Raw genomic sequence first — 19,063 nt, forward strand, 5'->3', positions numbered from 1 at the left:
AAGGGATATGATAGAAATATTTAAGTTACTAAAAGGTTTATACGGTTGCTTAATAGGAAATATTTGAGCAGTTGACTAGTGGTGGAAGAACAAGATGTCATCTCAGGAATTTAAGTAAGAGTGTGGCTAATAAGGGTTGGAGCACTCGATTTTTCTATTAGTCAGTGGTGAATGAATGGAATGCGTTGCCTGACTCATTTGTGAGTGCTTCATCTTTGAAAGAAGTCAGGAAGAGGTATGTTATTTTGTAGAAGTTTGGGTCTTCCGCGACGAATCCTTGGAGATGCGCCTATAATAAAAATGGACACCTCCAAGAAGTCCAAGGAAAGGAATCTTTGCGGGAGGCTACTCTACTCCACTCCACTGCACAGCGTCTTTCTTAATGCTGAATTCTTCCACTACACACACACACACACCTGCAATCATCGTCATCTACCGGCAATCACCACCACGAACGTTATTTGAATAATTATGATAATTGTTGGTATGCGGGATGAAATACCAGAGTTCTATTATATTACTGTTCTATTATAAAAATAACATTCACTAATTTACTGATGAAAGAAATATAACACCTCAGATTTCTTTAATAGTTTACATTGCTCTATGAAAATAAAGCAGATTTCTAAAGAATTACTTTTTGTTAAATTCTAAAGGAAAGCAAACAAAAAAGGCTGTTTCTCTTTCTTTTTTTTATTTCTGAATCCGAGTTCTTTTCACTCTCTCTCTCTCTCTCTCTCTCTCTCTCTCTCTCTCTCTCTCTCTCTCTATTTATCTGATTACTTGAAGAATAAAATTCATCCAACAATAAACAGGAGGACTGATTCAATCGGAAGTGCCTTAGAAGAAAAGAATGTTAAACATGACAATATCTAACATGTTGGATATTGCTACGATATTGATTATTGATATTGATAAATATAAAACCTGATATAATTTGGTTTTCCTCTAGGCCTTTTGGCATAAAATACCTATTTTGCTAACTTTTCCTCTTCGCTTCTGATTAAGAAACCATACTAATCTAAAATGATATGTCACTAGTGCTTTTGCTTTCTGCTCACATACAGGAATGCTAATAATGCCAAGTCCCTTCATCAGTATCTTCAATTTTAAAACGTAACTGCTATTGATGACATCTGATCACTCTCAGATTTCTTCAAAATCTCATATCTATGGTCTCTAATCTTAGATCTTATCCAATATAATGGAAATATTTCGAAAAGCATTTCTCATGGCACTTTGTCGTATACGTTTTCCAGACCTATTCAATCACAGATCCTTGTTATGTTTCCATGATTTCTCAACTGTTTGTCGGAAAGTGAAAATCTGATCTTAAAAACCTTTGTCGCGCGTCAACTCAGCTTGATCTTCTCCCCAGTTTCTCTGCCACAATTTAGTCACCCTCTTCTCAAGAATGCTTGCATAAATCTTACTTGGATCACTTGTAGAGGAATTCCTCTGTAATTCTAGAATTCGGCTTTATATTCCTTCATATAGACGGGAACTATGAGGTCTGTATTCCAATCATCTAGAATTTCACCTTCTAACTCGGTATCCTGAATTATAGGAAAGACAGAGAATAATGCAGGTAAGTAGTTGGGTGGTCACTCTGAACAAGATCAAGATCAAGATAAGATAAGGAATCGTGACGTGATTGGTTGATGACGTCGTTGTGTGTGACGTCATGGGTCTGGAATGTTTGGAATTTCCCTGTGGGCATATGTGTCACTGGCTTCAGTTCTTGTGTTTTGGTTCGCGTAGGGGATTATGGGTGATGGTAGAGATAAGGTTTCGTGTTGTGATTGGTGGTGCACTAGTGACAAGATGAAGATCAAGATAAGATAAGGAATCGTGATGTGAATGTTTGTTGTTATGAGATGTAGATAAGTGAAGTCATTTGTTAGTTGTAAATAAGTGACGTTATTGTTTTGAATGGAAAAGGGAGATATATTAGAGATAAGGAATCGTGTCGTGATTGGTGGACACTACTGACAAGATGGAGATCAAGATAAGATAAGGAATCGTGACGTGAATGTTTGTTGTTGTTATTGAGTTTGGAATTTCGCTGGGGCCCTCGTTTGTCGGGGACTTCACGTGGTGTGTTTGGCGATATTTAGAGATAGGAATCGTGACATTATGTGTTTGGATATTCACAGTTTCGAGGTTTTCTGAATAATTAATTATATGCTATGTCACTCAAACATACAGTTTTTTTTTCTTCTATAGATGTTGTACTAATTTTCCAATACATTTTGAGGTATTTCTTTCCTGTTAAACGGTGGGATTCTTAGAGTAAGTCGTGATGGCGGCAGTGTAATAAGCTATTCGAGCTTTTCTGAATAATTAATTATATACTTAAAATACCTGTCCTTAAACACACACACACACACACACACACACACACACACACACACACACACACACACACACACACACACACACACACACACACACACACACACACACACACACACACACACACACACACACATTAGACATAAAAAATCGCTAATGTATACATGTTGACACTCTAATATATACCCTATGATTATTCTTATGGAAAAAAAAAAGTATTCAGTATTAGAATTACGCTTACCAAAAAACATACGAGCAGTTGTTATGTTTAAGTTAAAAAAGTACTTACAGCTTTCCAGATGACTCTTCTAAATACGAATATTCCAAAATAGTTGAATTTTATATCCACAACACAACACAAACACAAAAACCACAAAGAATGAAATTTCTGTAAATACTGTAACCTGAGCTAGTTACTTCGTCCTTTAGATTACAGACCGTAGATGCTGTGGTTTCGTCATTTGCAATATCCCCCAGCGAGTGGTTTTCTTCAAAGGGGATGACATGAGTCACATCCGTAAATTGGGGTATTGTTCAAAAGGTAGCATTTCCTCAAGTTGGATATTTCTCAAATAATTACATATGACTAAGGACTTAGTATCAAGATGTTTGAATGACACATATACTAAAATTATTCATTCTTCGTTACCGTCGGAATTCATTGGTGTAGTAAATTAATGCTTACATTTAATTTTAATTTAGAGTACTATCCGATTAGTTGTCTGTATTAATTCTTTCCCACTGTTGATCAAGCTTGATGGGAAAGTCTATGCGCCGTTTTCTTTAGGTTAAGTGTTATTTCCGGTTTCGAATTCCGATTGTTGTTAGAGTATGGAATTCTGACAAGTGAAATTATTATTTTTTTTTTTCAAATTGATTCGTTATTTTCTGTATTTTACTTTTACAGGTCATATTCTAACAGAATAACTGAGCAGAATTAATAAATATATAAAGTCTATGTGAATTTATTTTCCAACACTGTATATTTCTCAGTAAGTCTTATCTTTAAGGTATCTATCTTATCCGGTCGCCTTTTGTTGTACGTAGGTGAGAAATCGTGTGTTTTGGTTCAAACTCTTGGTTTCCGGTGGTAAATTACCAATATAACTATTAATTTTGCCTTCGATTCCTTGTGCTTTTAACCTATTTCTGTAAGTGGAATTTATTTATATTATTTATTTTTCCTTTAGTATTAGTAAATTTTAAGTAACTGATATGAGACAAACAAGGTTTGAACTCTCTGCAGTTTTCCACAGCAATCTTTTTAAGAGTTTTTGTAACGTGTCGTTGGTTTTAAATATCTAATGGCTCTGTAAAATAACCAAACTCTAACAGTATTGTGACTTTTCAGGTGAAATCTTCACCACTAAAATTCTAGCTATTAATTTAATACCCGATTATTTCTTTTGCTTCCAAGATTTGACAGGAGATTCTTGAAATATTTGAGGGCTTGCATGAACAAATAAGACTTTTAATTCAATGAATCAAAAAAAAAATTCTCTGGTTACTTTGTGGCATGAAATTTCACAAGGAAAAAAAAAATGTTATCTTCCTTCTTAAATTTGTATAACACATCTACGACACCCAATTTGTTCATTTAAATTTACACATTTCATTTGAACGAAATATTATTTACAAATTGTATTTACTGAATCTAACAATACAGAAAATAAATAAATTGAAAAATACATCAAAGGTTCTTCCATGCTTGTGGAATTGCCATCGTATGGTTTTGACAATGTGACTCTCATCTGAAAGTTAATTTTCATTTGGTGTTTGTTGGGAATTTATTACTGTAGTAAAATTAAGGGTTGCATATTTATATTTTCGAATCCAATACGTATACTTCAGAGAATTATTAAAACACAGAATCTTTCGTTATGTTTCCAAAAGCATTTAAAAGTGCACGTTATGTTTTCACGTTTTGGGCATCCAATTTCATTTAAATCAAGAACAGGCCTCCCTATTAAATTCGCTAATGTTTTTGATTTTTCTCTTCCTTTGGCAAGTAATATATGTTATTTCCATGTTGATTCTATCATCCAATTTCTTAGTTTGTCCAAAGATAGTGAACCAATTTCCCACTTCAGCTGATGGTTATATTTTATTAACCAAGAATTGTGTTTTTGAACTCTTTCAGGAACGGTTCTTGCTATAAAGTTGGTTAATGTTATTGATTTTCTCTTCCAATGGCCGTAATTTTTTAATTTTTTTTTGATACATTCATGCTGATTCCTTGTTATCTGCACGCTACGATACCTTTTTATTTTCTACAACAAACGTTTTTAGAGTTTAACTAACGTGATTGGCTAAAATATCAGCTGTTTGTCTCTGTAAAATAATCAAATTCTAACAGTCGTATTGTTAGAATTTGGTACGACTGTTTTTTCTAGTCTGGTGAAGGTATCTACAGATGTAGTAACAAATTGTCACTTATCAGTTCATTTTTACTTTATTCACAAAACTACAAATCCGTTATTTGGTATGGTCTCTGTTTTTAATTCCCCCATTACTAGAATGTACGGGTGGTAAAGTTTTGAAATAAGTTTCGACTCGCAAGAAAAATAAAATGTTTACATTCAAATAACTATTTATGATCACAGTAAGCAAGAAATTCATCAGCTTTTCAAAGTTTGGAAATTCATATCCATATTGTTTTCATCATTTGGTATCATTTAAATGAAGAACGGGTATGGCTATTAAGTTTGTTAATGATTTTGATTTTTCTCTTCCAAAGGCGATTATTATTTGATATATACATGTTGATTCATTTGTTATCTGCATGCTACGATATCATTTTTATTTTCTACAATAAACGTTTTTCGAGTTCAAGTAACGTGATAGACTAAAATATCAGTTGTCTCTCTGTAAATAACCAAATTCTAACAGTCGTATTGTTTGAATTTGGTACGATTGTTTTTCTAGTCTGGTGAAGATATCTACAGATGTAGTAACAAAATTGTCACTTTTCAGTTCATTTGTACTTTATTCACCGAACTACAAATATGTGTTGTCAAGTTTTGAAAAAAAAAAAAAAAAGTTTCGACTGGCAGTGATATGTTTATAAACTTTTATCATGTAGAAATATCTTAAAAGAAAAGAAAAATGTACCTTCTTTTCTTTTTTACATCAAGCTTTTTTAAGAGTTTGGTAACGTATTTCCATAATGTAATTTTGTTTTATTTGTAATATTGTTTTTACATTATGGAAAATACCTAAGAATAGTGATCTGAACTTCCTCCACCTTTGCAACGAGTTGCCTGGTGTTGTACTACGTACTAGGATCACTTGCATTGCTAACGCTAGTGTCGCCGATACTTTATAGTTTACTATATTCGGCAAGAAACTCTCTGATTCCGATCCTTGAGTTTCTTATTCGGTTTTAAAACTATGCGTGATTTAATATCCCCTTAATTTAAGTAATGTTTTCATTGCCGAAATGAAGCTTATTAGCTCTTTATACTTAAATAAAAAACGCGTTTTTTTAATTTTTTTTTCCCAAAAAAGTTATCAGTATCAATTGGAGGTGACATCACTAAAAGATATCCGCAAATGATGACCTCGCTCATCTCCACGAGGCTGAGCAGACATTTTCTGGAGGAGAGGGGGGTTAGGGGAGTATTGCAGGGAAGACCGCAGTCTCCCTCTTGACTACCTTTTCACTTCCACAAACTGATGCTATTTTTTTTCCCTCCAAAGTTATCAGTATCAGTTGGAGGTAACATCACTAAAAGATATCCGCAAATGATAAGCTCGCTCATCTCCGCTAGCCTGTGAAGGTAGCCTGTGTAGCTCAGTGGATGTGGCGTTTGCACACCACCGCGCTAGGCCGCACGAAGGAAGTCTTGGTTTCGAGTCTAGTCGGCGACTAGAGGAAATTTTTCTAAGCCTTTTTTCGACCGGTTCCCGAGTTAGTCGATCTCTGGCACAGGCGAGCAGGTTTTTCCTCCCGGAAACTCGGGTTTTTCGTCCTGTAAACTCAAGAAAATCGACCGTAGAACCCACATTATTTCAGACATTAAATATATATATTGTGTTAAGGTTAGGGACCACGAGATGGCGGCACATTTGAGCCGTCTCTCTTCACTGCGTACCGCTTAATTAGTGATAGCCTTGGGCCATCTGTCTCTGATTGGGTACCAGTGGAGATTGAACTGCCCACTCAGTCTCCAAAAGTTAGATAGGGCTAAATGGCCTCGCCTACTCCCGTATATACGGGAATAAAAAGGCGTTAGCTGATTTTTTTTTTTTTTTCTGATCTTGATAGAAAGTAACAATATATTGTTTTTTTAAAAAAGAGTAGCTTAAGAAAGAGTAGCGAAAATGTTGGGCTTTACATGTTAAGTTTATGAAATATCGTAGAAGTCTTATCTACGAGAATGAATGAGTTAAAATGAATGAGCATCTCTTCTTATTATTAGAACTTATTATTATAATTTTAGAAAACTCTTATGATATCGATGTGACCGGGAAAAGATCAGCAGTTTAAAGTATTTAGAGAGTATGTGGAAAACGCATCTTTAGAAATAGATCCAGTGTGTCGCAATAGACGAATATTGGTAAATGTGGAGATCTCAGCGACGATCTCAGGAGATCTTGGACGTATTATCGGCGCAAGATAGGTGGGTCATTATATTGACTAAGTGATAAAAACCCTAGGATTCTAGAGGACAACCATATCAGTGGTCTACCGCGAGTATACCATCAATGGAAGTACAAACGCCCAAAGAGTAAGTGGTAGCAAACCACACTCCATTGATGAGCGGGTTCGACGTAGAGGGGTCCAGGCGCGTTCAGACCAACTCTCACAAATCACATCAAGTTTCATTGTTGGAAGACCAAGCAGCATCAGCGATCGAAAGGCACGACGTACCCTAAATACCATGGGCCACGGAAGCCGACTCCCTAATGTTGACAGGTAATTATCGGGCATTGCACACCCCGTCTGGTTATGGGACGTTATTTATCAGTACGGTGTCTTGATACCCTTTGGCTGATGTTTGGAACTCTTTGTAGCAGAAATGCAACTTGAATATACCTGGTACTTCACGCCTCCCCCAACCACCCCCACCAAACCATCACAGCCGCAGGGTGATGACCTCTCGGAATCAGTGTTGCTATGACAATATTGTGCAACCATTCGAGGGAGGGATGGGAATAGACCCTATCGGACTAACGATTAAACCACTATTCCCTGGAGAAAATCTTCTTATTTGTGAACAGGATATCTCCGTGTCTGTTATTCGCATACACCAGGAGAAATGTCTTTGATTTTATCACCCTCTGCCACATAAGTTGTGGTGTTAGGAAGTGTCCAGTAGAAAGGTAACAGGCTCTCATCCTGTGAGAGGTCATCAATTAGTACATGTGAAATCGTTCTCTGTGAAACGTCATCACCCGCGACATCACTTTCCGCATTCTCACAGGATTACAGCTGAACGTGCCTTCACAGCGCTTACTAGCTGTTGCGTGCTAATGCAGCATGGTCGAACTGTTCCGAGAGATCACATTCGTGTCTTGTGTCATGGTAACTGCTAATATTTACAAACCATTTTCCATAGCTGGTTGAAGAGTTACTTTCCTATAGCTCTTAAGCCTGGATTATACTGTACGTCCTCAACAAGACAAACTAATATTTCACATTCATTAAATTCAATCAACATTCGGACAATTTGAGAGCAATCAACAGAGTTTGGACTTCAGTAAAAGTTCAAAACTCTGGTGATTGCTCGCAAATTGTTCGCATCTACCATGCAATCGGAAGGGTAGGGCAGTGTAGAGTAGATTTCCAGGTTCAACTACTGTTACCCGTATGATTCCGAAAGATCGGTCAATTTCTTAAGAAATGTTACTTGCTGTTTTGTGTGGATGTTTCATTTTTTATTGACGAAATATTAGAGTTGAAATCGACAAACTTGATTTCTCATCCTCTGTGCTTTGGAAATAAAAGTGAGTTGCATCTGTTCTTCCTCTGTTCACAGCATCACGTCAGGAAATAAAAAGAGGAAAACTGCCTTCATCTTCGCAGAACAAGCGGAGTCGAGCCTCTTTTTTCAGTTCCACAAGCTCACATTCCTAAATTTCATGATATATATATATATAATCTGGAAGGGCTTGTCTAATTGCAAAGAAGTGAGCAAGCATCTTTTCTTAAATGGTGATGTCTGTGTTATCTTTGTAGGGAGAGGATGCATTGTTTGAAGATTATAGCACTTAGGATGAGCATGAAAGATACATCCATTAATTTCGAAAATTGTTTTTTAATGTGAGAACTGACATCGATATAAAAATAACCTACTTTGTACATTCATTGTAGTGAATCAATGTCTGGAGACTTGCAGGAAATAACTTCTAGCAAGTCTTCTCTGGGTTTTTAAGCGATGCTCTCGATGGGGCTCCACACCTAGTACGTGGTTTTCAGAAATACATGTTGAAAACTGTAGAAGCTAACTGTGTTCGAGGGGATACAACTGAACTGTTTGCAGAAGCAATTGTCGATATTGTTTACAAGTGTTTCTTAGTATGCGCAGAGTGATAATATTTTATGAGTTCGTATTCAAGATCAAAGATGTTCTGTTTTGCATTTGTGTGCGATTACTGAAATTCCTTGCGTGCTGTAAGTTTCAAATTCTCTAATCTACAGAATTTAATTTCGGGAATTGCTCCTGTGTAATCGAGGCTTTCATTACAATAGTATAAGGAAAACATCCTTTTCTCACATTGCTTACCAGAACAAAGAATTTACGAAGGTTTCGCAGGCTTCTTCCCAGGAAATTCATACAGCTTATTAATCTGCTTTGTAATCCTGAAATTGTCGTAATAAGTATTTTAAATTAACCCATGATTACGTCTGGTAGTAAGTACTGAGTGTACAGTTATTGAAGAATGAGATATGACTTAAAGGATCCTCTATTGTGAACTATACAGCAAGTGTTTTTGCATAAACAAGACTATCATTGAGTCCGACGAAAACAGCCAAAAATAAATTCTGTCGTCGATATCTCCAAAAGAGAGACTTTTTCAAAAACATCACCATCACACTTTTCTTGAAATTGTACTATACAAATAGTGAGGATTTGTTCATCCGATGTTATACTTTCAAAATAATAATCCAGTTGTCTGTAATGTTTTCATTCTTTTTTATGGTTGTTCTTCTGCAGATGACAAAACATAACATTTTTTTTATATGTAAACGTCCATAGTCTGTATACCACACCTTGCATGTATGAGTGGTCTTTCTATCGAAAATCATCGAACATTATTATTATTATTATTATTCCTGATACCTCCAAGGAGTCCGAAGACTCATCGCGGGAGGACATCTTCAACTGTCTCTACACCTTACCTCTACTACGAATCAACGCCATCTACCGCCCACCTCCAACACCACCACAACTAGTAATTTTTGTCTGTAAATTGCGTGTGTTCTGAAGGGCCGATTTGTATGTATGCGGGATGAAAAACCCGAGTTTCCGGGAGAAAAAACCCTGCTACCTCCGTATGAGATCGGCTAACTCACCATCGAATGAAATCGACCAGATAAAGATTCCTCCCGTCGCGACGAGAATCGAACTTAGGCCTATTCCAATCGAAGAGCGCAATGTACCGTCGTTCTTCCAATTGCGCTACGGAGGCGCTTATTCTTCGCATCCTTTTAGCAAATCACATGTTATAGCTTTGTGATTCTCAAAACATTAAAATATGAATGTCAATCAGGACATTTCATCAAATTAACTGTTCTATCACATCATTTGATCTGATTGCGAACATATATATCCAATGATCCGTGAAATGGTACAGGTTTATCGAACATTAGCAAGCATCTCGGAAAAAAAGTGTTGATGGGAAAAAATCCAGCGAATGAAACAATAACGCTGTAAGTGACGTTGCAAAATGTAATAGACTCACTTTCTTTTCTCTCATGTGTATGCAATTTAAAAATTGTTTTCAGACGAATAAATTACCATTTCATACTCGTTACTGAAAAATCTTCGAAATGACATTAATAACTTTAAAGAACCATCCCCATTTGCTGTTTTAAAACTACTGCATTTTCTCTTGATATCCAGAAAATTCTCCCAAAACCATAAATCGAAAGCGGATTTATCGAAAACACAATTTAAAAACAGTTGAAGTTTAGGATGATATTCCCTTTATATATATTCGATGCGTGTGGTATTTCTCTTTCTTTTTTTTTTCTGAGAGAAATTCCTTTCTGTCGGTATACGCGTTTCGTGTATTTTATGTGTTTAATGCAATTTGGATAAGATTATGTAAAAAATCCTCATATGAACATTCTTTATCTCATGCAATTCTTATCTTCCTAATTAGAGGCACCTATTACTTCTAATTAGTAATATTATAGTAGGTGTATTATTATTGTTATTAGTAGTAATAATAATTATAATTATTCCCCTCATAATCCTCTCTCATCAACTTGATGGTTGGTGTGGGGTAGCAGTGTTACATTTCTAGGGAATAATTATAGAACTTCATGGTTTCCTCTTCTCTTACTTCTCCGACTGGTTTGCGTGTTTCCCAGGGAAAAACCCTACCATCTGTGTATGAAGCCTGCTTACTCACCTTCAGTCGAAGAGTACTGGTAATAATTATTCGTGACATAAACAGGATTCGAATCCAAGACTTTGAACTAAAGCACTTCGTTTACACCGACTCATCTACCGAGACATTAATTATTATTAAAATTATTATTAATAATAATAATAATAACAATTATTAATAAAGAGGGCGCTGAGTAGGCAGACGGATGTACGCATGATATTATCGCTGCTCCCGTTTTTAAAGTGGTTTTAACTCATGTTTTTAATTTGAAAGTTCTATTTAATTCTTCTAGCCACGCTGAAGACAGTGACGTTTAAATCATCAAATCGGCTAAGAAATATCCATATTTTCAGAGTTGAAAGTTCATAGAGTGAACTGCTGTCAACAACCAACAAAGAACAAAGGACGTCGCCATCTTAAAAGTCGCACTAACTAACAGGAAGAAAGTCTAAAGGTCACCGAGACAGCGAAGGTCAAGCACAATGAGCTGTAACAAATGCAATAAACCATTAAGACACGAAGGGGACAGGCCGCATTGTTCTGGATGTGGCCAATGACAACATTTCCTATGTTTTCGGATCTCAGAAAGCACGTGGAAAGCAAAAGGAGCCGCGAAACGAACCAAATGGCGCTGCCTACAATGCCGTGAGAAAACGAAGAACAAAGAACAGTCACCAAAGAAAATAACGACGCACATCAAAGAGTCCCTTCCTGATTCTAAAATTACAGATAACTTGGACTCTTTCAAACTTATGGTTAAAGATTTGCTAAATAGTAAAATAGCAAAAAATCAACAAAATATTTGAGGAGTATGAACATTACACATAGTTTAATAACGTGACCTTTGAAGAAATGTTAGGAAACGTGAAAGAAATAAAGAAAAGTAATGATTGCGATAGAAACACTCAAGAGCGAAAATGAAGAATTACGGAAAGAGGTAAACACATTCAAGTGTGAAATGGAGCACATGCTACAAAAAAGAAAGAAAAAAAGAACTTCAAATTGAGGGAATAACAAAAGAAAAGACAGAAGATTTAAGAAACATAACGCAACTCATCGGCAGCAAAATTGGCATTCAAGTTGCAACCACAGACATCGCCTCTATTAATCGAGGCTCACAAAAAAAAAAAAACCGAAGAGAGAGAGAACGCCATCAATCATCGCTTGTTTTACCAGCAAGAGTCTGATAGACTCCATTCTTGCAGCAAGCAAGAAAACAAGGCCGAAAACATCGATCCTAGCTGACAAGAATCTCCCAACACCAATCTATAAAACTGAACACCGAACTCCATTCTTTAAAAATCTTTTATACCAAGAAAGGAAGACAAAAACAGAGAAAACTTACAGGTTCCTGTGGACAATTGCAAGAGAATCCGACCTACGCAGCCTACCACTAACTTTTCACATCCTTAAGAACAACATTAGAAATCACTGAAATACTATATAATAGAGATATCAAATATAGGCGAACATATCCAGTCAGACAATATAAACTTCAAGGTGTTTGACTCTTTGAAGAAATGGTCAGACAACATTTCCACAAATACCGACTTCACTATCATTGACACAAACATAAGTATAAAAAAACACTGGCTTACATTGATAACACTGCTCAACTACACCATGACCAACATAGATACGCTAATACTGACCGAAGCTGCAATAAACGACACAGAAATTTACGCATACAACATTAATAATTACCAAACCTACAACTTATGTAGCCCAAACAAAACAGGAGGTGACATAGTGGCATTTATTAAAGAATGTGACTGAAAAACAAACTCATTTCGAGCATGCGGAAACACTAATTTTGGAAATCACAAACAGCCATAAACATAGTATCAAATACTCAATAAACATAATATACAGATCCCCAGATAATAATCCACTCAGCTTTCTACACGAGTTCGAAGCATGGCTAAGCGGCATCGAACCCCGTACAATACACAGGCTCATTTTAATAGGAGACTTTAACATAAATACTCGCTTCTTCAAACACTAACACATATCTTGATATACTAAGTCAGCACAACATAAACCCTACAATTAACTCCCCAAAAAGAGAAGAAATACTCAATAACTCACTAACATAATCATGTATTGATTATGTCAACATACGGGCTACCATCCATACATATACATCATCAGTAAGTAACGTCAAAATTGCCGATCACTACTTTGTCTCAACTTCGTTTTATTACGTTACCTACACCCCCTCCCACCACCACAAAAGTCGACAAAACTCGATCACACTAAAGAGCATTGTCGATAACCATATAAAAAATACAAGCTGGAATTGCCTACTTAGAAAAATTATCCTGTAACATTACATAAGAATTTCCAACTAAAGTTTACAGAAATATACACAAAAGCAACAAAGCCTACCCAAACGAGGCGAAAAACAGACAACAATCCGTGGATAAATGGTGACATACTAAATAGTATTACTGTAAAAGAACATCTATGGAAAAAACTAAAAAAAGTCACGTAACACACATTTACAGACCTTATACAAAAATACAAGAAATCAACTAACAACAAAAATTCGTAGGGCAAAAAGACATTACTACAAAAATTTATGGAATATAAAGACAACATGAAGCAAACATGGGCTACACTCAACGAATCAGTAACTCAAAAAAAGAAAACTTCAGCACAAGATTTTATTGCAAAAAGTTTCGGTCAGGACACAAACCGTGAGGAACTAGCAGACTCATTCAATCAAGCCTTCACAAACAATATCACACAACTCAAAAAAGACAATCTACCAACGATCAACAAAAAACTACTCACACAAAGTCAACAACAAACTATGTACTTTCCACTCGTAACAAAACAGGAACTGAAAGAAGCACTCTTACAACTAAAACCGAAGACCACTCCAGGAATAGAAAAAAATTAGACTCACAGACCTTTTAACAAAATTTGAACATATCCAATACTTTTGAGATTCGTGAACATAGCATTCGACACTGGAATTATTCTACAACAACTAAAAACTGCAATAATTACGCCAATTTACAAACATTGTAAAAGAAACGATACTCAAAACTAAAGACCAATAGCTACCCTACCAGTCATTTCAAAAATTCTAGAAAAATTAACATACACCAGACTACATAATCTCACAAAACTAATACGGCTTTCAGAAAACCAAAAGCACCATCACATTATTAGAAGACATCGCCGTCGCAATAAAAAAAACTCTCGATAATACTGCTTGATTTAACTAAAGCATTTGATTCACTTGAACATAACATACTCCTCACTAAACTATACTCATCAGGTATAAGAGGAACGCTGCATACATGGTTCAGGAACTACCTCTCAAACAGAATGCAAGTAACAAAAATAGGTACATGTCACAGCCGGAGTATATAAATAAAACACGGTGCCCCTCAAGGCGTCATATTATCACCCACTCTATTCCACATATACATTAACGATTTTCATAACGTGGCCATAAGAAGTCAAATATTTCAGTATGCAGATGCACCGCACAACTAGCAATCCACACAGACAACAACACTGCTCTCTCTACAAAGCACAACAAGACCTAACTGAAATCACAACATACTTCTACTAAAACGCAATTGTCATCAACTGGAAAAAAAAAAAAAACACAGATGCTGATAATACACAACCCAAGTATCATACTCCCCGCACCACTGTTGATACACTGTCACACATACCGCTGCATTAACAACAAAAAATACTGCCAATGTCCTGAAATCAAACCTGTAACACATGCAAAATACCTTGATCTCTACATAGATTGCCACCTTAAATGGACAAAACATATAGAATACCTACATACCAAACTCCGGATCATCGCAGCAAAATTCTTCCAAGTAAATGACATTATTCGCAGACATTATTATCTGCGAATCCCTACTCAGATACCGTATAACAGTCTATTCAAACACATCAAATAGTCACCTAACAAAATTAAAAATATTACATAGGAAAATTGTGTCAATCAACAGTGATTTGGACACCTTATACGAAACAACTAATATCCGTCCAGCATATGGCGATACGATACGCAGAATCCTGAGCATTACAAATCTGAAACGCTACATAACATTAATATGGAATTACTTCAATATCACCTTTCGAAACAACAGAGACACATATCGTATAACACGGCCTACAACAACTCTCTACATCCCTACACCCTTCAACAATTCATATGGGTCTTTTGTGAGATCACATCAAATACCAACGCAACTGAACAACCTACCAAGAAAGTTAAAACACGTAGATAACTACAGAACATTAAAACACGAACTCAGAAAATATACCAACAAAGTTAATATATCATTAACACTAATATGCACATCACAAATCACCAGCATCCAATGCCATCATCCCATTCATAAACAGTAAAAACAACATGATTAGTGAAGGCTAATCCCACTCTCTTCATAAAAGCTAACCCAAGCTTCGCCCAAGCTAACCCAAGGTGGGATTAATTCCCCTCACTCATCAACACGTAATCCTCATAATTAAAGACTGCAAAGTACGTTAACAAAAAATCAGTAAGTGTATAATAATAATGAAGATCAGGCCCGGTCCGAGAGTATCTGATTCCCCTAGGCAAAGAAAATTTATGCGCCCCTATACATTGTCTGTCTATATATATTTTGTCATACTCACACAAGCACACGTACACTTACACATTTGGATATTTATAAAAATAAATAACAATATTTATTTATTTATAAATAAATAAATAAATAACTCTAGGGTCGCCTAATGATGAAACCGGTCCTGATGAAGATATATATATATATATATATATATATATATATATGTAGAAAGTATTTTTACCTTGGGTATAAATATGTTAAAGATACCAAGCAATTTTAAACCTGGTTTTACTCCATTTTTCCCAAGTAAGCAAACAGACTAAAAGTCAAGTTTGCGCCTGCAATTGATGCAAGTCTAACTGATCCCACAGGTAGTGCAGGACCAGGGCAACTCGTGGCAAAGGTGGAACAAGTTCCGATCACTAATCTTGATATTTACCCTTAATGCCAAAACACATCTCCAAGAAGGGGATGTATGATGTTTTGTATTAAAGGCAAGGGGCCACTTGTTCCACCTTTGCCACGAGTTGCCCTGGTCCTGCACTACCTGTGGGATCAGTTAGACTTGCATCAATTGCAGGCGCAAACTTGACTTTTAGTCTGTTTGCTTACTTGGGAAAAATGGAGTAAAACCAGGTTTAAAATTGCTTGGTATCTTTAACATATTTATACCCAAGGTAAAAATACTTTCTACATTTATATCTCCTCCAGAGATTTTTATTTAATAAGGTTAAAACACCTTATGGTAACTTGTTTTGGCGAAATACTTACAAGCTCTGTACTACTAAATCTTGGTAGATTAATTAGAAGATGGCGTCTCGCGTGTTAGTGTTTCGTGTTGTGTATTTTTGATGGTGAATTGTATGATATGATATATATAGAGGTAAGCGTTCTTCATTTTCTGAAATTTCATATGCTGTTGATTTGTACATTTAGTTAATCGCTCGATATTGCTGGCAATCCTTTCCATCTGCAATATCCTCTACAAAATTTCTGCTGGCAGGTCTCAAGACCTGCGGGATTTCTACTTGCGCTCATACGCACTTCCCCAATCACCACCTACTAGATTTAACAACGAACAGAACAGACATGGATAACTTTAATGATCTTCTACAGCATCTAAACAAAGTTCAAGCACTAAAACTGTTAAATTATTACTTAAAAAATTCGATTCGGAATAGCCAGGTTTCCTAAACCTGTACACTCAACCAGATGAACCCGAAGATATCGAGGACGAAGTTGGAGATCAACAACACGTCCATCTCCCTACCTGAGAACCACAGTCAGACAGACCTCACAGAAGAACACACGAGTAAAAGACGCAGAACCGAGGATGATCATATGGAAAACGAAACACCCTCACAAACAGTCCCGGAAAAAAGGGAAAAGGTCCCCCCGGTAATTCTCCGTGAAAAGGAAAAATGGACCACAGTTGCAAGAAACCTAAGAGAACATCAAATTGGATACTCCTGGGCCAAAAACACCGACGAAAGTGTAAAAATTCAACCAATAACAGTGGAATAACAGAGGAATAACAAAAATGATGGATAACAACAAACTACAGTACCACACCTTCGCACTAAGCAGCGAAAGAAATCTAAAGGTTGTACTGCGAGGTGTCACAGAAGGCATTACCTCCGAGGAGATCGCGGCTGACCTTACCCAGCAGGGCCTATCACCTATCAAAGTCAGCCGGATGTACAGATCCGATAAACAACCAATACCATTAGTATTGGTTGAGATACAGAACACTCAAAGACAAATTTATGACATAACTGCAGTCTGTGGACTTAAAATATCAACAGAGCCACTCAGGAAAAGGGCATCAGCAGGGCAATGCCATCGTTGCCAAAAGTTTGGCCATGCCCAAAGACTCCGTAAAGCCGAGTTCAGATGCCTGAAGTGTGGCGAGAAGCATGAAACCATTACATGCACAAAAGCAAGAACCACACCAGCCAAATGTGCCAACTGTGGAGGTCCCCACCCAGCAAACTATAAAGGATGCAGCCACCATCCCAGAAATCACGGAACTACAAGACCCGTCCAACCTCCCCCTATCTGGACCACCAATCAAAGCATCTCTGCTGCACAGTCACCAAACCATCAAAACCCAAGCCATAAAAGTCAGGAAAGGGCTCAACCTTCCACCAAGACCTATGCTGAAGCAGCCCGCCCAAAGGACACAATACAAAGCAATCAAATAGGCTCCAACATCACAGCAATACTGACTTCTTCGCTAGCCACTATGCTCCAGGAATTCAGCAGAACAAACCCAACTCCATCCTCCACAAAGAGATTCCTGCAAGGAACCCATTCCATACTCACAGCACTCAACTATGAATAAAACAAAAGTAAAACCTAACTCGCTTTTAATTGCAGCCTGGAATGCCAATGGCCTCACCAACAAAACATTAGAACTACAGGAATTCGCACAAAGACACAACCCCGACATAATGCTGATCAACGAGACCCACCTAAGACCTGCCAACAACCCAAAAGTGAGAGGATACACAATATACCGAACGGATAGACTCAGCTCCAGAGGGAGAGGCACTTCCATCTACATCAAACCATACCTCCACCACAATGCCATATCCAACCCACAGACTACAAACCTGGAAACCACAGGAATACAAGTCCACACAAACAATGCTGGAAGCCTCAAGATATTTGCTGCCTACAACTCACCAAGCAATCCTCTACTGACAACAGACCTGGATGCAGTCCTCGGCACCACAGACCCCACCATCATAGTAGGTGACTTGAACGCCAAACTCACAGCATGGTTCAGCACCACCAACAACAGAAGTGGTCGCATACTACACAACTATTCAACACTTAACTCAGTTGTGATAGCAGGACCCACTGAGCACACTCATTACAGCCCGCATGGCAGATCAGATGTACTTGACATAGCTATCCTTAGAAACATCAGTTATCAATACAAACTAGAGACGCTCAATGAACTATCATCCGACCACAACCGAATACTGATCAAACTTGGCACGCAAGATCAACTAGCCCACCAGCACACCTTCATATCGTGGGATAGGCTAGCTAAAATCCTACCAGAATACATTGGTCCTGTACCAATCATCCACAAAAAGAAGACATAGATGAAGCAATAAGCAATTTAACAAGCCAAATTAAAAAAGCACTAGAAACAGTCACCAAAACCGCAACCAACCACCCATCCGGTCGGCTCCCAGAAAACATAATGGACCTCATCAGAACAAAAAACAAGGCCAGGAAAAGATACCACAACACAAGAGCCCCACAGGACAAGAAAACTCTGAACAAGTTGAACAACCAAGTCAGAAAAGCACTTCAACTCCACAGGAACCAGGATTGGGACAATAAATTATCATCACTCAAACCAGAAGATCACACAATATGGAAATTTCTAAAGATTCTGCGCACTAAACACAATCCCCTACCGCCCATGCAAACTGCTCAAGGAATGGCGCACACGGATAAAGAAAAAGCAGAAGCAATAGCAGAAAACCTAGAAAAACAATGCAGCCCGTCATATGATAATATAAACATCACCC

This window comes from Typopeltis vanoorti, chromosome 14 (genome assembly GCF_054136105.1).
Source record: "Typopeltis vanoorti isolate ZY-2024b chromosome 14, IOZ_Tvanoo_1.0, whole genome shotgun sequence".
Classification (NCBI taxonomy): Eukaryota; Metazoa; Arthropoda; class Arachnida; order Uropygi; family Thelyphonidae; genus Typopeltis; species Typopeltis vanoorti.